Below are 26,002 nucleotides of genomic sequence, written 5' to 3' on the forward strand. Positions count from 1 at the left end.
GCAAAAGCATGTGGGATTAGGAAGCCAATAATTTTCCAGTTTTTAAATAAAGCTGAAGATACACATACAATGTGGAAATTAGTTTAAGCGTTCTTGTCTCATGGCTTCTGGTTAAGTGCCATAAATGGAGGAAATGAATATAAATCGCAATACATTCCATTTTATAACAAGCAGTCACGTATACATATTTTATCTTTCTGTCCATATCTGTGAAGAACATGATGGCTGAGAGGAAGGTTCTGGAGGCTTTCTGTCACCATCGAATCTGACTCCACTGCTTCCCATAGCATGGTTACTCGAATCTCCTTGAGCTCCAGTTCTCGCGTTAAGAAAATAAGAACTACTGCAGTACTTGACTCATCTGACTGGTTGAATGAGTTGATATACGCAAAGCTCTTAAGACAATGCCTCGTACACAACAGGCATAAGTGTTGGTTGTTGCTGTTGTAGCATCATTTTCTCAATGATGCACGACATGTAGTTAGAAGCATGGGCTTTGAGGATAAAGAGTCCTTAGTTAATTTTCTGGCTGTGCCCCTTATTCAATGCTTGGTTTGGGCATGATCTCTGAGTCTCACTTCCCTCAGCTGAAAAGTGGGGATATCATTAGTTACCATAGAGCATTATTAAGGGGATTGAAGAAGATACTGCATGGAAAATCACACCTGGCACACAGTAACCATCAGTTATTTTTAAAAATCAGGTAGAAAGAAATTATTTGCAAAAGTATTAATTGATCTTTGCAAACACGCGTACTTTCACTTTGCTGATGGGGAAAATGAAATGGATAAGACACACTGAGATACTGAATTTAATTTCCTTAAATTTACTTCAGATAGCTCACGTTCAGACTTTTATGGGGTTTAAAAAATTTTTAATTTTAAATAAGCATTCATGGAATTGTCAAACAGCTGGATTAAGAAAACTCCCATCTTTGCTAATGACCTTCTCTATGGTTGATATTTTCCTCTTTAAAGCGACAGCATTATCATCATCTTATTCGGTGAGTAGAAGGGGTGGAAGAGGAAAAGATATTAGCATTAAAAGGAATAACCCAGAAGAAGCAAAAAAAGAATTGACATTGTAAGTCCCTGTGAGCGTCTATCATCCCCTTAGCAGGTGGGAGGAACAGAGTTATAATTCTATCCATCTTTGCTAAAAACAAACATGTACTAACTTATATCCATTGACTACAATTCTGATGAGTGATAATTTAAGTATAAGTACCTCTATTGTAGCAATAATTACATTGCAAGAAAAAAGAATCAATGTTTGGAATCAGGCTTAGCTTGCCTAGTGACAAGCCCTATCACTTTTAGCAAGTTACTCAATCTGTCTGAGCCTTGATTTTCTTATCTGTAAACTGCAGACACTATCCCCTACCTTTTGGGGAGCCTTTTGAGAGGATGAAATGAGACTGTGTGAAAAGCACTTAGTTAAGCACCTGTTGTGGAAGGATGTTTGATGTATTGTTTTTGCTGTTTGCTGTCATTTTCCTACTAGACTGTAGGCTCCCTGAGAACAGGCTTCCCTTTAAAAACACAAGTATCGTCTGTTCCCAGCACAGTGTCCGGTGCCTAGAATGTACTGAGTGACTATCTAATGAAACCTGGCGGGGATACCCTGCATGAGAAACTGCAACAACCACAGTAATACATAGAAGGCTTGACTTGTTTAAGTGAAAGAGCTGAGAGAGACACGCATTGACCAATCAAACTTCTGTTCTGGGGAAGAGATTTAAGTCAAAAGTAAAGACAAGACAACCTTTTCCTCACACACTTGGAAGCGAAAGATAAGCTCTAAGGAACAGAGAGGGTTGTCACAGTGATCATTATGCTACCTGAGGGGGTTGTAAATAGCATCTTAGATAAGGCCATTCCTATATATCACCTGTATTTTCCTCCTTTGTAGGAAGATGGGAATGACCTTAGTCCATGATTTCTGTGAGCTGTTGTCTGATTTCTTCTCTGAGTCCTAGGAGTTTTTGCGTATAACTCAGATCTTCTGATTTCTCTTTGATTCCCCCTCCCCCTCCCACATTTTCTCTTCCCTACACTGAGCGTCTCCACTGTGGGGACTCGGAAGCTTGATGCCTACATCCAGTCACACCGATCCTGGAGAGGTGGGCTCTATGTATTGGCCTTATCCTAGGTCTCTGCTACAAGACACATATCCTCGGAAACAGTATAGGCAGCAGATCTGGGGCACCGGTTTGGGCTTCCCATATTGCTTATCTTTCATTTAACCTTGAATCATAACTGGAAAGAACACTATAAAACCTACCTAATCATCCCCTTTATATTTTGAAAATTGGGATTCAGAGGATGACTTTATAGAAAATCACTAGGATCAGGGTCTGAGACACTCTATCCCAGTGGGGCTGAAAGGGCGTAAACAGCATCAGCAGCAGATTCTAGATCTAAGTTGGGATGAGAGTTCCCGCTGGGCCCTGTCAGTCTGTACCGCGAGCGCCAGGCCTAGCCCGTCACCCACTGCTGCTTTCTTTTGCCTGGGAGCAGCTTTGATAGAAACTCATGTTCAACCCCCGATGAACTAAATTAGAGGTGCATGCTGCCCACAATAGTAGACTCATTAAAGTATCAGGGGATGGCTTCAACTGCAACCAAAAGAGGTTTTTAAGATAAAAAGAAATAGACATCCACAGTAGAGAAGATGAGGTTTGCAATACTTCTAGTAAGAAGGGATTCAGTGGTGGAAAGAAATGAAGAGACTATATCCTAAAGAGAAAAGAAGTAAAATTTGGAGCTTCCAAGTTCAGTATTAGGTATATTTTAATTGAGGTATAGTCAGACACGCAAGTAGAATAAAGTGATCTTGGAATCAATAAATTATCAGAGAATAATACCATTTAAGATAATTAGAAAAATGACTCAAAAGTGAGATAATGCTCAGTAAGAAATTATTTTTATTAATGCAGGGCTTGCTTAGTAAAACTCTTCTAAAAAGTGGAACCCTGAGTTCATTTTGTAGCATTACATTAGGGTGCACTTATTTGCCCACTTTTGCAATTATACTCTGTAATGAATCCTACCCGCAAAGACAGATAAAGAGGGCTAAATTCAGGTTGCCTTTAGATTTGCATATACAACGTTGGGTAAGAGAAGAAGGAATTGGAAAGGCCTTAACAAACAGTGCCCATCACCTGTGGCCAAACCACACCTGAGCTATAAATTGCAGTGGCTCTACCATTCTGTAACGTGAACTCTGTTTTCTTGTTCCTGATTAAGATCTATCCACTTGGCCTCTTTTCAAAAGACTTGCGCATGACATGTAGACACTGAAGTGTATAAAATGGATGACTAATAAGAACCTGCTGTATAAAAAAATAAATAAAATTCAAAAAATAAAAAAAAAAAATAAGACGCGCACATTTGAACACACCTTTGAGACTCCAAACTGGACTTCTGCACCACGTTCTATTTGGGTTACCACAAAGGTGCTGGAAATTTCAAGTAGTAACAAACGCCATAGCCTACAAACTGAAGAACACGAGCTGGTGAATACCTGATTCCCGAGTGTCAGAGCACCCCCTGGCTGTGGGCTGCAATTATTCTTTGGGGTTAGGGTTGACGTACGGATTTAGACCAGGTTAAGTCATCTGTGTTGTGATGATTTTATTCTTCCAGTTAATGTAATATTGCTCTTTTTTTCCCCCTTGAATCCTCAAAATTCAGTTTAAGGTCTTTTTTAAAAAAATTTTTTATTGGAGTATAGTTGATGTAAATGTTGTGTTAGTTTCAGGTATATAGCAAAGTGAATCAGTTATACATATACATATATCCACTCTTGTTTTTAGATTCTTTTCCCATATAGGCCATTCCAGAGTATTGAGTAGAGTCCCCTGAGCTATACAACAGGTTCTTGTTAGTTATCTGTTTTATACATAGTAGTGTGTATATGTCAGTCCCAATCTCCCAATTTATCCCTCTCCCACTTTTCCTCTGGTAACCATCAGTTTGTTTTCTACATCTGTGACATGCACCCCAATGTTCATTGCAGCACTATTTACAATAGTCAAGGTTCATTTTTTTTTTTTTTTTTTTTTTTTTTTTTTTTGTGATAAGCGGGCCTCTCACTATTGTGGCCTCTCCCGTTGCAGAGCACAGGCTCCGGACGCACAGGCTCAGCGGCCATGGCTCACAGGCCCAGCTGCTCTGCGGCATGTGGGATCCTCCCGGACCGGGGCACGAACCCGCGTCCCCTGCATCGGCAGGCGGACTCTCAACCACTGCGCCACCAGGGAAGCCCCAAGGTTCATTTTTAAAGCTCGCTTTTGTGCTGCCCTGAGACGAGTATTAGGTACTTTCACTGTTCATAGGAAATGGTACTGCCCACCTTCTACTAACCATCTCCATGGAGAACTCATTCTCACTCATAGTAGCTCATCTTACCTGGATTCTAATTGAAGACAGAGTTATCAGAGTCTTCATGTTTCATACAGAAATTATTCAAAATACAGTCATAATAATTTGACTATTTGTCAAAATATAATTTATCAAGTCAGTGATAAATTACATTTATAATTTATATATTATATAGTTATATAAATAGATCTCTTTATAGAAGGATAAATTTGTGTGGTGCCTTCAGAATATATCAGCTTCTTACAACAGAATCATTCCAGACATAACATTGAAATTGTCTTGATTTTTAACGCAGTATTTCATAAATCTCCTTTCTAAATACTAAAGAATCTTGAAAACATACAAGGTAAGGAATGTTTGTGTAATTTTGCTGCTATTCTTGCTTCTCAACCATCCTCTCACTGTCTTAGTATATTCAGAAGTTTTGAGCTTCAAGTTTCTTCATATACATATAAATTCATATAAATGCTTACACTGTTTCCAAATCAAAGTGAGCAGTACCTCAAGGGCTGTGTTTGCCATTTCTGCTTCGATGAAAAACAATATCCGTACAGTGATTAAAAGGTTTATGAACGGTCCTTGCTAATTTCTAGGCTGATGAAACATGGCTCTAGTTTCACACACTTCAGGAGGCAGGAGGTTCGAGGTCTTATTTCCTACTACTTATCTCCAGTCGCTGCTTCAGTGGTTTTGTTAACTTTGTTCTGAGAGGAACTAGCATTGGGCTAAGATATAAAACACAAGAACATTGAAGTGAGTAAATCAGTCTATTAACACGTACTGATTCGTGCACAAAGACACACTTAGACTAAAACATTCCTGATTCTCACTTAACATGATAATCACTGGCTCTACAAGTAAAATAAATGTATCTTTGTCATTTCATCTGTTGGATATGTACTAATGGCTTCCCCCAAATGGATAAGGACTATAAACTTCGGGAATTATAACAAGATACCTGAGTAGCTGCATAGCTCTAAAATTGGAATGATCTCCACCTCAAAAGAGCCAAGAAATCTATGGACTCATGTTTCACTCCGTTTATCTGCATAGCCAGTCACACTTACAGGTGGCTCTTCATGTAAAAGAAACTTCAGCATTTTTTAAAATTGAAGTATAGTTGATTTACAGTATTGTTAGTTTCAGGTATCCAGCAAAGTGATTCAGTTTTATATATCTATTATATATATATATATATATACAGATTCTTTTCTAGCATAGGGTATTACAAGATATTGACTACGGTTCCTGTGCTATACAGTAAATCCTTGTTGTCTGTCTGTTTTATACATGGTAGTGTGTATCTGTTGATCCCACCCTCCTGATTTATCCCTCCCTCCTCTCTTTCCCCTTTGGTAACCATAAGTTTGTTTTCTATATCTGTGAGTCTGTTTCTGTTTTGTAAATAAATTCTTTGTATTATTTTTTAGATTCCACATATAAGTGATATCATATAATATTTGTCTTTCTCTGTCTTACTTCACTCAGGATGATAATCTCTAGGTCCATTCATGTTGCTGCAAATGGCAATATTTCACTCTTTTTTAATGGCTGAGTAGTATTCCACTGTGTATATATGTACCACATCCTCTTTATCCGTTCATCTGTTGATGGACACTCAGGTTGCTTCTATGTCTTGGCTATTGTTATTAGTGCTGCTGTGAACATCAGGGTACATGTATCTTTTACAATGAGAGTTTTTGTCTTTTCTGGATATATGTCCAGGAGTGGGATTGCTGGATCATATGGTAGCTCTATTTTTAGTTTTTTAAGGAACCTCTATCCTGAGAAACTTTAACATTTTAAGATCAAGAATGTTAACTTCCTTATTCTTACAATAGTCCCTTGGGCAGGTAGAAAGCATTTCTCAATTCACAGATAAATACTCTAAAATGCTTTTATCACTGAACAACTGACTTTATTAATTTAGGGAAGAACTCAAGATTCCCTGATCACATTTTCCTGAAATGAACGACTTTTGTAACTCAGCATTGATTCTGTATCATTGAAATTTCTTTCCTCTTTCGCATCACACAAATGGAAAGAAGAGCTGATTTTGATGCCTGGTTATAAATATTCCATACTGTGTATCCTCTGAAAAAGTTTGAATATTGAGTTGAAAACCGTGAGTGTGGGGAAAAGCAATAAACGGTGTCAATGTGATTTAAAAGCATAGCAATGTGCAGCTTTTAATGATGCTTATTAAAATGGCATTTTTCATAAACAACTTTAAAGATTTTTCTAAGTACTAATTCTGAAAAGTATGCTTATTTTCAATGCAACTTAAAAAATGATATCTATTTAAATTAGAATGAATATAGTTTGCTAATGCCCCATTTAATTATCATCCAATGGTATGCATAAATTCACCACCTATATTAGAAAAAAAATTGGGAAATGTATTTATGAATACAGTAAGTATTTAAGAAAAAACTTTTCCACATTTCATATCATCATATGTTTTGTTTGTACAGGCTCATACATTCATGAATTGAGCCATTCAGCCTCATATACAAAGTATAAATAGACTTCAAGCCTATAAGCTCCACAAGGGCAAGACCTTCTGTTTTCTTCATATAGTACAGTGCTTAATTCATAGAAAAAGCTTACTTAATGCCAATGAAAAGTGAATGATGGAATAATGGGAGAGCCAAGTCAGGCAAGGCAGGTCATGTAATGTATATTGAAGAATAAATGTTTTGGATATGATCTTTTGAATTGTTTTTTCCCCCTTATTTTTCTTATTTTAAATGCTCTGGATAATCTATTTCACCTAGTGTGTTAGGACTTACCTGTGAAATGTAATTTGTCATACAGGTTAGGACTCTTACAGGCTATCTATCATACTAGGTACTATCTTAAAAATGTGAAGAAGACTAGATTGTTTTTCTCCCAAAGTACATGCTCTCAAAATGGCCACCTTCTTCTTTAGATCACAGTGCCATGGTTAACAAAGGGAAATTGTTCCACGTGTACGTACCCACGTGTATGTGACAAAGGGAATTGTTCTTAATTCTTTTCAAAATCCAGTTGCACTGTATTTGGTTCCAGAGTAGAACTGATCATTCTTAATCGGGAGGTAAAACCATCACTGCCGGTAAACGGGCCCACTGACACTGAGCACAGAAAATCAAGATGGCAGTGATCAATTTTCCAGTGGGACATATTCCAAATAACCTCCCAAATTAAAGTGGAGGTGAATTATGACATAAAAGGGAATTGATAAAATATTTATATCCAGAGATTCGTTTCGTTTTGTGTTTCATTCCTATTGCTTAGCATTGTAGCATCAGAATTAGATGTCTAAACATCTAATTCTGATGTTTAGAACATCAGAATTGGTGCCTCACGAATTTCCTTTGGTCCTCACCTATATGCATCTCCTTATTTTGAAAGTTTCAAAACTTGATGTTGACTTAGAAAATATGGACAAGCAAAAGAAGAAAAGAAAAATCATCTGGAATCTCACCACAAAGAAATAATCATTATTGGCCTCATAGACTTTTTTTTCCTCCATACCTCTATTGTTGCGTTGTTTCTGGTCTTTGAGAATAAAGACACTTGGTGTAGTCTTGTAAATAAATGTTTCCATAGCGTCCACAAAGAAAAATATAGAGAAGGATAACATGCGAGTTATAACATTTGTGGCGGGGGGTGTTGCTAATCAGAAGTTCCCACAAAGAAGCAGAAAAATGTTAGAGCTCAGGGCTTGGAATCTGGCCGACCCAAGTTTGATTTCTACCTTCCCCACAAGTGTGACCCAGTACAAGATGTTTAACTTCTCAGAGCCAGTTTCCTCTTCCGTAAAATGAGAATAATACCCTCATCAGAGTGTTTTTGTGTACAGTCAACGTGAGGTATTTAAAGAATTTGGCAAGCTGCCCGACACAGTATGCATTCAGGGAATGGTAGCTAATATTATTATTTATAAGAATACTTACGGTTATTTTACATTCCTAACTAACCTTGCAGATCACAAAGCTCAACACCACATGACATGAAGATTAATTTTAGATCAGCTCAAGAAAAACAAAATTAAGCAGGTAAATCTATTGGCAAACGACCGTATAATACATTCTGAAGCAAGTACTTTAGGATTGTAGGATTAATTAAAATTCTTCTCTTTTAGCTTAGTTAATGGCAGGATGGCTCTTCCTTGGAATTAGGATCTTTAAAAATGGTGATCTCCCTCGTTCTATCCTAGTATTGTGTTCGCAGTTAATACTCTGCATAGTTGGCCTTAGTGTGATATAATTCAGGCAAGACCAGAAGATACAGTAGTGTGTTGTTAGACTCTTCTAGAAGTTTCTTTGAGTTTAAAATTAAACTTCAAGTTTAAGAAATATGTGATCATTGAAAGTCTGGTGGGTTTTATATTTAGAAGTTTTAAATGATCTATTGTGGAAATTCATTCTTATATGATGTAGTTTTTGCTCTGGGCCCAGGCAAGCTTTCTCAGGTCAAGATCTCTGGTAGATCCCCATTTCTCTTTCAGCCCAGGAGAATTTTACTGGCAGCGTGGTTGTCATTTATTGAGAGCCTGTTATGCGCTAGGCACTGCTGTGCGTACTTTGCATGAATTATTTCACGTACTAGAACTAATGACTCTGTGATCGAGGCAGAAGAGCCTCATTTTTCTGGTTCCAAACCTGTGGTTGAAAGATGTTAAGTCACATGCCAGCACTTACATCCTCGTAAAGGGCAGGCGCACAAGTGGACCCAACCCTACAGCTCCCCGCAGGCCCCTCCCTGCCTGCTCCCTCCTTTCCTGAAAAATCGCAAGGACTTGCATGCAGAATTGGAGAAGACGTGTCTTTGCCAAGGCTCATACAAAAGGAAAAGCAGTTATGGGCTATCAAAACATAAAAAGTACTTAAGTCATACTGTTATTTACTGACCTTTAAAAATTAGCAACCAAGAATACGTAACATAAAATTGTTTACTAAATACAATAAACGGCACTTCAAACTATAATTTGGATTTTTATAATAATCACATAAGGAAACAACACTGACAAGGAAAGGAGAATGGAGAGACACATGGAGGAGAAGGAAGGACAAGGCTAGACTGGAGTGAGGGGGACGGCGGGGGACGTGCACTCACATTCGTGAGTGTCTGGGGTCGTCTTGGCGCGTGGTGCTATTCAGTGAGGCAGATCCCTACTTTCATATGTAACATACTACACGGAAAGTCTGAAATTGATCATTATATTGACATTTTTAAGGTCGGGGGAGTTCCATTCACAGAAGGCCATAGATACAAAAATCCAAATGTGTCTTCAAGCATTGTCCTGGACCTAGAACTGCAGACACATCAGCCTACTCCAAACTCTCTAGCTATTCGGCTTATCAGAGGGAATTCCAGATTATGCCTCCTTGATCCAGTGCCCCTTCCCCCATCCTCTAAGGAGGCTTGATCTTCTGCTTCCATGTTGGGATGTGCTCTTACCATGGGAAGGGGTGGGGAAAGAGGGTTTTCTAGAAGGTAGAGGAAAATGAGGAGCTGTCAGATCCCTCCCACACAGGGAACTTCACAGGACCCCTTGACATGATGCAGGGATCCGGGTGATGGTATTCGGATGACCGAGGTCCTGCCCGTGTGGGGTATAGGAAGGGTATGGCAGGACTCATGCATCCCAAGGGCCCCAGCCTGGGGAGAAGCTGCTTCTCCTCCAGCCAGGAAGAGATAGTAGATACCAGTAGAGATACCCCACAGTAGCTCCAACTCCTTAATCATCTTATTAAGTCCATTGCGTCTGATGCACAAAAGGCAAGAGTGTTCACATATGATGAATAAAAATGCAAGTTGTGTGCAGGGTTGGCTTTACAGGCCTGTGACCTGAGCATTTACACCTGACCCTGTGCTTAGAAAGGCCAGGTGCTGGGTTTAACACGCTGTGTTCATCATCTTGAAATTATCAATAATTTTTGAATAAGGGGTCCAGCATTTTCACCTTGCACTGGGCTCTGCATATTGTACAGCATTCCCTTTTGTATGAAAACAGATAATCAAAGTCTCCTGAAATTTCCGAGACTCCAGTCTCATATCTCACATCCTTAAGAGATAAAAGATCAAGGTCAGGGGCAGCGTTCTTCCTGTAGTTTACACCATCCTCCTCTGTGAAATCCTTGCATTTAGTCTCACCCACCTTCTCAGCTGTACTTTATACCAGAGTAGAGGTTTTAAAATGGAAATCTTATTATTTCACTTTCCTGCTTGAACTCTTTCAGTGCCTTCTCCTCTACCTGAGTGTGAAACAATGATGCCGCAACCTTGCTCTGGTCTGCTTGCCCGGTTTCCTTTATCTCTCTCCATACCAAGCACCCTGCATTCCAAACACACCCATCGACTTGACTTGCAGCCCTCAGAACACGTCCTTCTGGCTCCTGTGCTTTAGCACGTATGCTGTTCCTCAGTCACGGGGGCTCAGCACGTTCCAAAGCAAGAGCCCACGTAGTCTTTATGCCCCAAACTCTTCCTCAGTGATGCCTCGGGAGCTCCTGCACAAGCAAAGTAGATCCTGTGCATGTCCTCCATCTCTATGAATGCAATACCACACTGAATGAGCATCACCTATTTTTAAGGCTGTTGAGCAGTCACTGAGATGCGTTCCAAACACTTAGAAGAGTTCATTGCTATATAGTAATCTTGACTATAAAACCCTCCCTTTTCTCCCTGACCCACCACTTGCTTTCATGCCTGTTGTTCTCTTGCCTCAGATGTTGAAACTCTCTGTAACCACTTCTTGCTCTTCTCATTTAATTTGGTAGACTCTTACCAGGTGTATCTTTTTCACACACAAACATAAGCATTACTTTTTCCCACTTAAACTCCAAGGGTAAGCTGGGACGAAGTGAGAGAGTGGCGTGGACATATACACACTACCAAACGTAAAAGAGATAGCTAGTGGGAAGCAGCCGCAGAGCACAGGGAGATCAGCTCGGTGCCTTGTGACCACCTAGAGGGTGGGATAGGGAGGGTGGGAGGGAGGGAGATGCAAGAGGGAGGGGATATGGGGATATATGTATATGTACAGCTGATTCACTTTGCTATAAAGCAGAAACTAACACACCCTTGTAAAGCAATTATACTCCAGTAAAATGTTAAGAAAAAAAAAATTCCAATGATTCTCATTTTTATCTAAAGATTTAATCCAAACTTTATCATAAGGCTGATCCTGAGGCTAGTGGTGTGGCTACCATTCCTCCAGTGTTTTTGATGTGTTAGGTGATATGCCAGTCATTTACAATAACCCCATTTAATCCCAATGTTAATCCTCAGAGGTGAGTGCTATTATCTCTGCTCTGAAGGTAGTAAAATCGAGATCTAGAGAGGCTGGGGGTCCTGTCCCCACATACTCAGCAGTCACAGGGCTGCAAAAGAAATCCAAGTCCGTGTGACTGCAAAGCCCATGTGCTTGCCCCACCCCACGCCAGGCCCAGTTCTCCCTATGGTTCCCTCATTCCGGATCCACTGACCCACCTCCAGCCTTCTCTCTTGCCCATTCATTTGTACATGGTGTTCTCTCCATCCAGAACCTCGCACACTTCTGAGATCATCCAGGGAGATCATTCACACCCTATTCTGAGTGCTTGCTCACCACTGTACGGGTATTTGTGATGCTATTTGGTCATCATTAGCTTCCCCTCCCTCAACCCTGAAGACTGTGAACAGCTCTCAAGAGCTAAGACTCTGGCTAGTCACCACTGAACTTGCACAGCCTGGAGAATCACAGCACATGCCTCTATACTTAACGCATTTATATAAAAATGATTGCGGACTTCCCTGGTGGTGCATTGGTTAAGAATCTGCCTACCAATGCAGGGGACACAGGTTCGAGCCCTGGTCCGGGAAGATCCAACGCGCCACAGAGCAACTAAGCCCATGCTCCGCAACAACTGCGCCTGTGCTCTAGAGCCCGCAAGCCACAACTACTGAGACTGCGTGTCACAACTACTGAAGCCCGCACGCCTAGAGCCTGTGCTCTGCAACAAGAGAAGCCCACGCACCGCAACAAAGAGTAGCCCCCGCTCGCCACAACTAGAGAAAGCCCGCGCACAGCAGCAAAGACCCAACACAGCCAAAAATAAATAAATTTTATTTTAAAAAGGATTGCTAATAATACTTTTTAACACTTCTTGAACATCTTCTACATGCTGGGCCCCATTCTACACACTTAACGTGCATAACCCAGTTAAGCCTCAAAAACTCTTTGAGATAATTTATCTTTTTAATTCTTATTTACTTTTCCCAGGAAAACTAAATTGGTAGTGCTCATAACTTCAATAGGAAAAATAACTTTTGCTCAATACCAAACTACACTAAGTAACTAATGTTGGTCTAATAGGCCAGTGTTTGTTAATTTGCATTATTTCTTCTCAATAACTGCATTTAGACTAGTCAAATACCATATCTTTTTAAAATGAATAAAAACTTAAAAATTATTATTTTCTTTTAAAATTCATGTGTGAGATGAAAGGAAAACAAATGATGGAGGCAGTTTAGACATTTTGACCTAAGTATACTTAGCAACCACGTTCAATGACTTAAAAAAAAAAAACCCAAAAAACACATTTTCCGAAATGTGGATGTTTTTCTGTAGAGTGGCTAAAAAGACATCATTGTAAACTTTTATTAATTGAACATGTTGTAGTCAGAAAAATGGCTTCAATGGAGGTAGTCTAGTAACAGAGGTAATAATATAATATTAATAAAGGAAATAAAGTCTCAGGCTTTATACAGTCATTAGTCCATTCCTATCTTGAATTAGACTACATCTGAGGTCCTGATTTGTTCCAGATTTTGCCTCACTTTTTCCTGATAGCTGGAAGCGTATTTCCAACTGCCCACTGGACATCTTCACCTAAATGTTTCCAACAAATGTGTCAAGTCCAACATATCCAAAGTCTTTTCCCCCACATAAAAAACAAAGCACAAAGGTCTTCTCCATTCCCATTTTGGTTACAAGCATCACCATCTACCCAGTTGCTTTATCTCCCTTGAATTCCACACCTTTTAACAACCTAAATCGATCAATTGCGGGATGAGCATTACAGAGTCCCTCTGAGGTTCACGAGTCTTAGATTTCAAAATATACCTTGTAGACATGATTAGGATCCCAACCGAAAAGCCTCAGTAGCCATGGCCCTTCAAAACACACGTATGCATGGCGTCAGAAGACATTAGAGGACTCAGGCTAAGTAACTGGACCACAGGTTAGGAGGAGAATCTTATTATAAACTTCCAATCCATGAACAGCTGAAAACGGCAGTAGTGGTTGACATTTATGGAATGCTTCTCGATGTCAGACGATGTGCTATATGCACCACACAACCTACCTAACTAAAATACTCTGTGCCGTGCATATGCTCGTTTTAGAGGAGAAACCACACTGCAGGGAGGTTTTGTACCTTGGTCTATTTCTCTGCAGGCAGGTTGCAGAGCCAGGACTCCCACGCCAGCAACGTGTAAGTCCAAAATTTATGCTTGTAAACACTGGCCCCCACCCAGCCTATGACACCCCACTTCCTATTCGAAGGACAGGATGGGAGAAGTCTCACCTACATCAGTCATTCAAAGTCAGAGAAATTTATATGAATAATTTTTAAAATGTGTCTCTGGACATTTAGAGCGAGGACATAAAGGAGGACAGAGTGCGAGCCAGGGCTCTTGCCGATACGCCCTCGCTCGACTCGCTCCACTGGCTTTTATCTCACCTTTTGTGCCTCCTTGTTCATTTGCCACTATGGACGAGACAAGGCTGCCGCTCCTTCTCACGTGCACACTGGACCTTACCCATACCTCAGTGTAATAAGACTGTCCTTTGAGATTTCCCTTCTAGCTGTCAGGAGTTGATCTCATTTCTCAATTCCCGCTCATGTCCCGAGGTCCCAGCCTCCCCGGCTCCCTTGGAGGCTGGACTATCCCTTGTCCTTGAGTCTTCTCTCTCTTTGCTGCCCCCTCTCTGAGGTCTTGCTCCTGGAGGAGCCCTACTTCCTCTAGCACCATCCTTCTCTCCTGCTGGTGCTTTCTCCATGGCTGCAAACAGGCTAAGCTCTTTGCCAAAACAAACACATTTCTTCATTTTTCTCCCTCCCTCTTTTAGTTTTCTTTCTACTGTCTTATCTGGAGTCTTCTCCATTTATTTTCTAGTTGTACCTGTTGCTTCCACATCCTTAAAAACATTCTCACTTCTTAATCTTTGGATGCGCCTTTATCCCTGCCCTGGAATGAAATGCTTCTCAAAGTCAACAACTGACCTGTATGAGTAAAATACGATAGGCCTTTCACCTATCGTATTGGTGAAAGGAAGAAATGAAGAAGCTCCATTTCTTCTTTTTTCATGTAAAATGGTGATGATAGTTACCAACTGCACAGGACGCCTGTGCAGATTACATGACATGTGAAAGTGGTGAGGGGAGTGCTACATAAATTAGTTCGTGGAGGAAAACAATTCAGGATGCCCACAAAGCTTGTTTTTGCAAGCTGTTATCAAAATCCCGCCCCATTCAAGAACTAATTCAAATATCATTTTCTTTAAGTCATCTTCCCTGATCCTCTAAAAAACCTCCCTTTCCTGAGCTAGTTATTACCATCTTCTAGAACTTTATCTCTTAAAACAGTTAAAGAACTTCTTTATCTACATCATATGACAGTTACTTTTGGGCATGTCTTATGAAGAAATTATAATAATTAGTGTTCCTGTCATCTCTTTTACTAAATTGTAAACTTCCTTAATGGCTTTCTGTTTCATTTTCTTTTTTTCATCTTTTTATCCATGCTAAACACATAGTAGGTCCTTGATGAGTGTGATGTACATGAAAAAAAATGAATGATGTGAAAATTCAAAACTTATTTTAAAATATACAACTACAACTTTGATATCTGTATTTGGGTCTGGTCTCTCTTTACATTGTTCCCAGAACTTAGGATCTCTCCCATTCTCTGTTTTCCCTATCAGAGCTTCTTTTCAATATCAGATAAAATCAGAAGCCAGCTAACTTATATTAACATACCAACAACTGAGACAACAATCTTCAAAAGTCTGGAAAAAAACAGAGTTAGAGAATCTTGTCAATGTATGGTCAAGCCCAGCTCCAGGGACAGGTGACTGTAGATATTCTAGTCCACTTAGCAGTTATGAACTTGTGGTTCTGATGTGTTTGTTGGGCAAGTATAGTTTGAGGATAGTTTTAAAATCATTTGTCCCTGGCATTATACTTCGATGAAATTCTGATTTTATTTCCTTGAAGAACGCACTAACCAATTAGTAATCTGACCTTTTGGGAAGTGACATTTCTCAATGTCAATCAACAACAGGCCATTCTGTTTTGTTGGCCAGATAAAATAGTCTCACTCTGTGAGATGTATTACATAGAGTGTGTACAGATTTCTCAAAAAATGCTTTACTCTTGGTTGGAAATCAGAACATGTGACTTTTCCTAGTTTCTACTGAACTTAAAACTCTTTTAGTTGAATGACCCTATTGGGGGGGGGTCACTCTTGGAGGATTGGGGTCCTCCTGTTAAGCTCTTGTCCTCTCCACCCCACAGGCTTTATCTGGACCATGGAAGCCAGCACTTCTTCTAGGCCAGGTTAGAAGCAGATGCAGTGAAATGACAGAGGAATCTGGAGACAAGGCAGTTCATAAATGGAACATTCCCCAGGAAACTCAATTTTATCATCATAATCTTTTAGTTCTTGACAGCTGCAAAGTTAAATTTCAGTGCCAAAAAGAGTGAACCAGAGTTTCGGGGGTATGTTTTCCCAATTCATTCCAAAGGAAGTAAAAGTTTAGGGTTCCAAATGATCATGATGTGTTAATATACCACATAATAATATATAGAGCAACTGAAATTATTTTACCAGAGAACTGTCCATATGAGACCCTGAGAGGACATTTGGGACTTCGGGTCAAAAGGAAGGTGATTTTCAAATTAAGTTATGGCTTTGTCATTTACTTTTACTTATAAAATGAGATTATTTATGGCTTTCTCATTTACTTTTACTTACTAGAGTGATGACTCTTCTCTCTGCTGCCAATAAATCTAAAGATTAATTTAACATGTATTAAAAGCACTTTGTGCACTTCCGAAAGGTTTTTTTTTTTAACTCAAGAAAAAAGTCATATTAATTATATAAATTGGTTATGTTAGTCTTCTAAAATTAAATTTATGATGGAAAGGAAGTCAGTGATATAATCAGCTTTTAGACCACAAATCATATAAAAATCATGTTTCTAAGTAAATTCATTGTCAAAGAATTCAGGATATATTACTAGTCATCTGAATTATTGATCGAAGAAAACCCTTTTCCCAAAACAGATATATTTTCAACAAATGAGTAACAGTTTTTCTGGTAAAGGAGGTAACTGTGCTTTCCCACATTTTTATTGTTTCCTTGATTGTCAGAGATAACGAACATATAGTTAACTTGTTCAGGAGACTAAATTCTGGGGAAACAGTCTATAGTGGCTTAAATGAGCCGGATCATTTTTGGTTGTGTCATGATTTCCTCTGTTGAGGAAGTCTGATGTCTGAAAAAGGATTGCTCTGACATTTAGCTTTATGTTTTACCAATACATGAAAAGCATACTAACCAAAAACAAAGAGTAAAACTATAACAAAACAAAACAACAAATGTTTAAGGATTTGTGGACTGAATTAATTTTCTCATGATGGTTACATGGAATTACATACAGTTTTTATTACTTTGACTCCATTTCTTTTCCTTGGTGTCAGTTTTATTAGTTGATATTTGATTCAGCAGCCTACTTGGGTTAATCATCCAGACTCATCTACTGTTGGCCATTCCCATGACAAGATGATACAGGTAAAAATAGAAATAAAACACTATTGCTCCCTCATGGAGTTCACTTTCATATGGAAAGATTAGATACATATAGAAAAAACTTTACTAAAGTGAGATTTAAAAAAAGAATATAATTTACAAAGTGATATGAGAGCATCTAAGAAAGAGCAACTGTATGTGCTATTTGTTCAGTTCCCCCTTTGGGAACTAATTTAAGATCACATTCTGGAAAATTCCAGTTCAAATACCTTCAAAAGCTTTGTAAATTCCAGATCCTTCACTGAAAGGAAGCTTTAATATATGTAAAGCTCTTGGGATAGTAGCTAGGACAGAGTAAACTTCATGCAGAGTAGCCAGATTCAGAAGTAACCTAAATGCCCATCAAAAGATGAATGGATAAAAAAGATGTGGGGTGTGTGTGTGTGTGTGTGTGTGTGTGTGTGTGTGTGTGTGTGTAATGGAATATTACTCAGTCACCAAAAAAAGAATGAAATCTTGCTGTTTGTGACACATATGAATGGACCTAGAGGGTATTATGATAAGTGAAATAAGTCAGTCAGAGAAAGACTAATACTGTATGATTTCACTTACATATAGAATCTACAAAACAAAAAAAATGAGTAAACATCACAAAACAAAAACAGAGTCATAGATACAGAGAAACAGTAGGTGGTTGCCAGAGGGGAGGAGCTGAGGGGAAGAAAAAAACAAGTGATGGAAATTAAGAGGTACAAACTTGCAAAATAAATGAGTCACAGGTATGAGATGTACAGGATGGGAAATACAGTGCACAATTATGTAATATCTTTGTATGGAGACATAACAACAACAAAATATTAATATCTGTAAGGCTCTTCAGATAGTAGCTAGCACAGAGTAAAGTATATAATTTTTTCTTCTTAATATCTTTTGGATTGAAAAAAATCAAATAATTTTTTTCTGTAGTTTATTGAAATCTTGTTATTCAGGTTTTCATTGTTTTCTTGAGTTTAATCAAAACAGATATTTTGGGCTTCCCTGGTGGCGCAGTGGTTGAGAATCCGCCTGCCGATGCAGGAGACACGGGTTCGTGCCCTGGTCCGGGAAGATCCCACATGCCGCGGAGCAACTAAGCCCGTGAGCCATGGCCGCTAGGCCTGCGCGTCCGGAGCCTGTGCTCCGCAACGGGAGAGGCCACAGCAGTGAGAGGCCCGCATACCGAAAAAAAAAAAAAAAAACAGATATTTTGATTGGCCTTGGAAGGTCTCCCAATTCTTACGGTTTTTAATTTGAAAAGATCTCCCAGATGGCTACCTTTTTCTACACTGAATTCTCTGTTTAACTATATTCTAAAGGTTTAAAGTAAACCTCTTAAATTTTGTAACTCTAGGTTTTAACTTTTCTCTCTTACACTTATCTAAAAAGGAAAAAATTACTCTTTAGTGTTGATCATATTGTTTGATGAATGTGATGATAACCTGAGACTTTAAGGAAGTTAAGAGTAGAAACCAAATTTTTTTGGTGTCTGAATTATTCACTAAATGATGTGTGTCCTTTGAGTTTCATCTAAGTTTCTGGTTATATTTCTCTTTATATCATTGTTAGAAGTATAGTGCTTCTCACCAGGAAGACTATATTTTATTTTTAAAAATAATAGCTTTTTCTAAAATCTTCATCTTTTTTTCCTTCTCCTCAGTTTCATGACTTCCAAAAAAAAAAAAATCAGAAAATCTTGTCAATTACCATTTGATCTTTAAATTCAAGCAACATCTTGTTATCAATGTGTTGCCATTAACACAACATCGAAGGGAAAACTGTGAGCCATTCATTCATTCCACAAATACTGACTGAATATTTAATAGAGTGACCTGTTTGCTATATGCCTACAAGGTTTCAGCTGCTATTGTAAAGCAAGCTGAGTTTTCCCTGTAACTTTAATTCTGCCCAAGCAATCTGTACCTTTTCCCATACTTGCTACTCTCAGGATCTCCCTTTACTTAAACTGGTTCAAGCCGGTGCTCAAGATATATCAGACAACACAAGTCTATTCACACTGTTCCAGAAGAACTCAGTGGTTATAAAATTTTTATCTTCACTACTAGTAATGCTATGCTATATATGTCTCCAAATCTAGATATTGAGGGGTAAGTTCTTTTAAAAGTTATTTATCCCCACAGGATATAATAGTATTTACTGTACTGCAATTATATATCTGACAGATTAAGTGTACTTGCTTCAGAAAGTGCTCAAACAGTTCACCAGATGACACAGTTAGCACCAGAACAACTGAAACTGTTATCTAATCTCTTTTCCTTTGTGAACTTCAGTACAGAGAATTGAAATCATTAGATGTGAAGGCATCCTGATGATCTATGAAATAGCTCACTTTTAAACAACCAAGTGTTGCTTTCTTAAATTTTTTTGGTTAATAGCATAAAGTGAAACATTAAGATCTGATATTATAAAACATTAAGATCTGATATTAATAGGGTCCAAAGAGGCAGAAGTAGCTGCCGTGTCCATAGGTGGAGGATGAGACCCTCACAGTCAAAAGCTTAAGCATGTTTCTTTCCATCAGTGAGGCTGCTGTCTCTACCAATGGTCACCTTCGTGGAGGACTAAATGTCTCTGAAGAAGTTAACTACACCTGACTAGAAGTAGGGACAGGGACTTTTTAGAGGAAGACAGAATGAACATTTATACTAATACATTTTCTCCAGCATGGCCAATTATTCCTTAGAATGTCTCATTTGCATATATTTTGTGTGTGTGCATTTTAAAAGTTTCCCATTCTTCATGCCATTCCCTGCTTGGACTCTTAAGGATTTTTGTAACAAGTGCTCTCAGTTAGAAGCCTATTTTTGCTACAGTTTGTTTGGATTCCTTATGGCTGATCCTTAAAGCCACATTTGTCTCTACAGAATACGGAATTGAGTAGAAGATCAGGTTTGGAGCCTGAGAGGTTTATGCTGACTCTCAGGTTCAGCCATTCCTGAAACAATTGATCAGGAAAAGGAATCTAAAAAGGAGAAGTATTTCCACATTGATTGGACTAACTTTCCTACCTAAAGCAGAAGATACAATTCATTTTACGAAAATATTTTTGACATGCAATTTACACCAACTGTTGAGGAAACATCTCAAAGGAAAGTTAGAAGAACTGAATGTCTAGGTTATACAAAAAATCAAAAATTTAAAAAGTAGGCAACAGTGCAAATTAAAGAACCAAAATATCACTAAAATGTTCAAATAACGTTCTTATTAAAAATAAAATTTCCTTAAATTCTATCATAGAGAGAAAAAACTTAGGAAGTATAATGAGAATACGGCTTGATTTTTTTTTTTTTTTTTTTCAGGTAGGAAAATTTTCTTTGAAAGTGAGATCTTTGGTTAGAGGTAGGAAAAGAGAAAGTTTCCTGGATTTTTGTTCAAATAATGCTTTTCAAAGGTGCAGAATTAATGCTGGATCTATGCATACCAGACCTGTATGGGGAAGAAGAAACTACTGTCTTTCTGGCTAAAATTCCTGGTTGGCAAAACTGCTGTTTTGAAGACTAGGGTAAAGTGTTATATAGATCTACATGGATATGTCATGTTGCTGAAACTCAGAATAAACCTTCTCTTTGCTGGTTCTCTGTCATTTATTCAAATAAGATCATCTTAAGTGAGCTTAAGCTCGAATGAGGGTTCTCACCATTAATATTTAGAACTCAATAGTTATAGAAGTGTTCCCTTATAGCTAAATGTATATGTCTTATCTTTTTCAGAAATGTTGTAAAGAGATCTTGAAAATCTCCATATAATTTTTGCAGTGATAATTTCGAATTTAATCGACATCTATGATTAAATTATTTGAGGAACTTTAAAAAAATTATCTAATACAATTATGTACTACTATACTTCATTATAAAATGCAACAAGAGCTCACGCATTTCATTTGAATGTCAACATAGCTATATATAGGTTAGGCCTTCAAAATAGTATAAATTACTTAAGATAGAAAATCTTAAAAATGATGCAGAATTACTATGGAATCATGTTTCCTGAAATCTAATTACTATATACAATTTAAAATAATTGATTAAGCACGATTAGTCTTTAAGATGCATAGAACCAATTTCAACTTTAGCTGTTATTAAATTAGCATGTTATACATTAAAATCAGCTGGAAGATCGTCAAAATAAACCTTTAAAGGACAGCGTGACACTTAAGAGTTGCTATATATCTTACTTTGATTATAAAATTCAATGCTGGAAGATAGTGTAAAAGTGTCCAGAAATATGAATTTAAGTGGTTTACCAAATATTTTTGCTTTCTAATTCTTAACATCTGGATATTTAAAATTTCCTAATCTTTGCTACTTTATGTACAGGAATTCATACTATATTAAGTCCAACTTTTGCTTTTTAGATGGATATCTTAGAGATGAGGGATTATATAGTTATTAATTTTAATGTAATTTTTGATACATTCTTACTTTTTATTACAACATTGTGATGAATTTTCCATAAAAAGGGTATAAAAATTTAGGCTTAAAAAAAATCATGCCATCTAATATAGAAAAAAGAGTGGGAAGTCTCTACAACCGAAAGCATATCTGTATCAAGAGTGATACTAACATACTATTCTCTCCGTCACCCAGGAACACAAGTTATGGGGAAGTATAATATAACCAGTTATTACCAGTAACCTTTCAGGTTTATAAGGAAAATCAAAAGAAATTCTGCTATTGTAGACTTTATTTTAATCCTTTGGTCTCTTCCCAATTCATGACCTCTACTTTCCTCTGGCTTTAGTCTGGAAAACAATTCTGTAAGTAACTTTTTTATAGTCAACTGCTAATCATCATCAGTTCAACATTAATTTTAAATGACCTGATTTTAGAGCATATTTCTAATAGGGATACTTACTGGACTTATTTTCCCCTGCAAATTTTATAATAGCTATAAATAGAAAAACAATATCCTCTAGATATTAAAGCTTCTAAGCTGGTTTTGTTTAAAACTTATATGCTGTAAATTTTTCCTTGAGAAAATTCTGATATATTATAGGACATTTATAGCTTTTATCCAATTGTGATCTTGAAACTATAATTTCATATCAAGGAAATTAAAGCCTCATCACTGTTTGTAAATGTTTTGAGTTTCTCTCATCAAATGCAGTATAATAGATAATAGGACTTCTTTTTCGAGATCAAGCCTATATTTACGGTAACTAATAGGAAAACAATCAAGTCCGAGGTTACCAGTACAATGTCTGAATGCCAAGTTCTAGACACTGGACAAAGTACAGTCAGAGGTCAGTAAAACTCTAGAAGCCCATGAGCAGAGACAAATGCGCTGCAGTGCAATAGCCAGAGCTACAGACATAAGATTCAGATGTAGCCGAAGCAGAAGGCGAGGAAGTGTCTGGGGAGACATTCTAGTTGGATTTTGAAGGGTGCATGGCAGGTGGCTGCTGCTACGGGGGAGATTTGAAGGAAAAGTCTATATAGAGGAGACTGGCTTTGCAAAAGTTTGGTATACTGCATTTGGGAAATGACAGCGTATTTGCTATTGCCAGCAGCTGAGTTGGGAAGTGGCAGAAAATAAGAGTACCTAAATAGATAAAAGCCAAGGTGCAGAGTCTTGAAGGATAGGGATTATAGTTCTGCATCTGGTTCTCAAAATTGTTGCGTTAATAACTACGTAGATGTGTTGTGCAGAAGTGGACTTACAATGCTAATCTTTCATAGCATATCACCTTAAACGGTTATTAATGGAGGGGAAAAAAGTACAGGTATAAAGTTTGTGTGTCACTCTTCCCAGTGGGGCTGACTCCTGTCACATATGGTGCCACCACAAAGGCAACAGGGTACAGCCTTAGGTATTTCCACACCTGGTTCTTCTAAAGGCTCCCTCAAGAAAAACTAAGGCAAAATCATTTTCTTGCTGCAGGACTTTTCACTGTGTTAATTCTAGAAATTCCTTTTGCCGTGTAAAGCTCTGACAGGAATTAAATTGCAGAGAGACTTTTTCCACCTTTCCTTCTGCTATAGCAGAATCACTTCCTTGGCCGATATCTTTATTTATAAAATTTGACTTAAAACTAGGTCTGTTAGTTAAACTTGCCTTTGAAAGTTAAACGTAAGTGAAGTACAATGCTATCGTTTCACCATTTTATCCTACCCAATGTCTCACACACATGAATAGACAATATTCCTAGTTAGAGCTCTTATTATTAAATGTTTGGAGATGATTTTCTGGACTGAGATTGCTTGTACCTTGAATTTTTTTGAATATTTTTATACCTTGAATATTGGTGACATTTAGAACAGAAGTTTTGAAAAATATTCCCCCTATGCTTTATAACTGTCTTATCTGAGGGCATAATGACATTGCTGTATTTGTGAAACAGGTGCTGTGTGCTCACATGTAGCAATGAAAATTATATTATTATACTTAAAAGGTGACTCCTATGTCATCCATATATTGGGTAAAAGGATAGAAACTAAAAATATATTTCTTAGAAGTAGATCTCAGATCCTACTTATTTTATATTTCATGGTAGTTTTCACCTTTAGCACACAGAGGTTTTTATTCAAAGTTTTCAACAAAATATTTTTCCCTAAATATTTTCCATAGACTCCTAAATGATCTGACATTTCTGGTAGACCAACAATAGAACTGATTTACGTAAAAATGAAACGTTGCTGAAACAGTTTAATCATTATGTGGTCATTTCCTTACCAGGAATTTCGATTTGACTGACCAATTTCAATCCACAGTAACAGCTTTGTTCCTAAGAGACTATAAATCAAAGAAATACTCAGTAAGGAGCAATTCCTACTGCAGTTCAAAGTCTGTGCTATTATCACGTAGTGATGGACAGCAAACATCCATTGCAAATATTAGTACAATTTGTTGGAGGAGGGTCGTGTTTTGGGTTTCACTCTCTATCTCTGAAACCTATCTGCTTGTGAGAAAAGTTGTGCAATAAAAGAAGTTTTACCGACACATACTATAGCTATGCTTGAACTCAATGCAGCGATTCACTTCCTTTCTTTCCCTGGATTCCAAGCCAGGGAACACAATGAGGGTGTTGTGCTCTGGGCTAGCGTGGCATGCATGATACTCGGAAAGGACGTGTGAGCAGCTTCCAGTACCTACACCATTTGCTTTACAACTACCCGCAACTAAATCAAACAGCACACCGGGACCCTGTGCCCAGAATACGCAAGGGCTCAAGCCACTGGCTATTATGACCTACAGAGGGAACAGAATTCCTTAATTTAAACATATACAGAGGTGTGTTAAGAGTTAAATACGTCATTTCGGAGGCTTAAAAATAAATGCTTCACAATTTTCGAGCTGCCGATTTTCCGTGTAATTCTCTGAATGTACGTCAAAGTGCGGGTCATAAAAGAATCCATTGTTTCTAAGGGAGAAAGATTGTTGTTGGTTATGAAGGCTGTCCAGAAGGACAGGCCATTGTGGTTTGTTAAAACAGCAAATATTTATTTTGAACCCCCAAGGCATATTAGTAATTTTTAAAAAATCATTACAATTTCTAGAACCTAAACTTACTGAAACAATTCTAAGTCTCTGACACTGTTTTGTGTATGTGTGTGTATGTGTGTATGTATGTGTGTGCGTTTGTGTTTGTGTGTATGTATTTCCTTGGTAAATCCAAAGAACACAACGATTGTAAATGTTTAGGTTAAGTTTTGCTCGGAGTTATTGTTATGCTGTGCTTGAAAAAGGACAAAAAAGCTTACCTCTGTCAGTCAAGTGGCTACACAGGGACCTCCTTCTCAGCCTCAGCCTCAGCTTCAGCATGCAGGCAGATGCTCTCTGAGCCAACAATCTGTTAACAGGAAGCGGGTAAAGCCGAGAGCGTCCGCCTGCGTTACAGTCCAGTACCCATCCGAGCACACACCTGCTTTTTCAGACCTGCCACTCATATGCTACAGCCACGCACAGGACCTGTGTTTGCAGACGAAAACACCTCCTTTGGGGTCACTAGTTTTCAGGGTAAGCAGCTAGAGAGCTGCTGAGATAACATTGCAGGGAAGGCGAGCCTTCCCAAGACAAAAACCTTTTCTGCAGTCTGATAGCAGATATGCAGCATTATCTCTCTGCATTCCACGTTCTCAAATCAGCTACTAGGAAAGGCAGTCGACAGCTCGTCCAAATGGCAGCTGGCAGGCATGCTTGGCTGTACTAATTGTATACTAACATGCCCACTACTTCTCTCTTCCCTCAATAGATTTTTTTTTAAATGCTTCTTCCAGGGTAAAGCTCAGCGGAATATGCCACACTGTTTTCCATAAGTAAAATGGCTGGTCCTCCCAGCGCTGCTGCAGAAAGCTCATTGGGTTCCACTGGCTTTTCGTAGTCATAGCAACAACCAACAGACAGACTTAGCAAGCATGGCTGATCACGTGCCGTGTACGACACAGCTTGTTAATTTCTTTTCACGAAACTCATCATTTTGGGAGGAGGGTAGCTTCTGTTATCGTTCTCAATATTTCACCGATAGTGCAAGTGCCCTGAGTTTTCAGCTTTCAGGAGGAACTTTGGTTATATGAGCCAGTGCTTCATGTGAAATTGAGAAAGGGAAGCCCTTCTCAATAGATAGATTCGGGTCTATCCAGGTTAATAACATGCAAATCACTGTAGAGACAGTAATTGGAACCATTGTTAAAACCTTCGCGTCATAGCGTAAAGGAGACTGGCAAATGTGGACAGTTACACTTTCTGTTTTTCAATGATAATCTGGTAGCCACTTAGCTGAAACAAAGCCCTATGGCTCATTATATGTGACCAAAATAACCAAAGGTGTTACC

The 26,002-nt window shown here is 38.3% G+C and overlaps 1 protein-coding gene across 17 annotated transcripts in view; it reads right to left on the reverse strand.

Annotated features, from left to right (window-relative positions):
- SORBS2 (sorbin and SH3 domain containing 2) overlaps window positions 1–25,497 on the reverse strand; it is a 204,973-nt gene extending 179,476 nt beyond the window's left edge. For all 17 annotated transcript variants that reach the window (XM_067022601.1, XM_067022631.1, XM_067022606.1 and 14 more), the window contains exon 1: window positions 24,932–25,497. The gene's annotated coding sequence lies outside the window, so the exon portion shown is untranslated. The remainder of the gene's footprint in view (window positions 1–24,931) is intronic.
- Window positions 25,498–26,002: the final 505 nt, after the last annotated feature.

This window comes from Kogia breviceps, chromosome 20, assembly GCF_026419965.1.
Source record: "Kogia breviceps isolate mKogBre1 chromosome 20, mKogBre1 haplotype 1, whole genome shotgun sequence".
NCBI lineage: Eukaryota > Metazoa > Chordata > Mammalia > Artiodactyla > Physeteridae > Kogia > Kogia breviceps.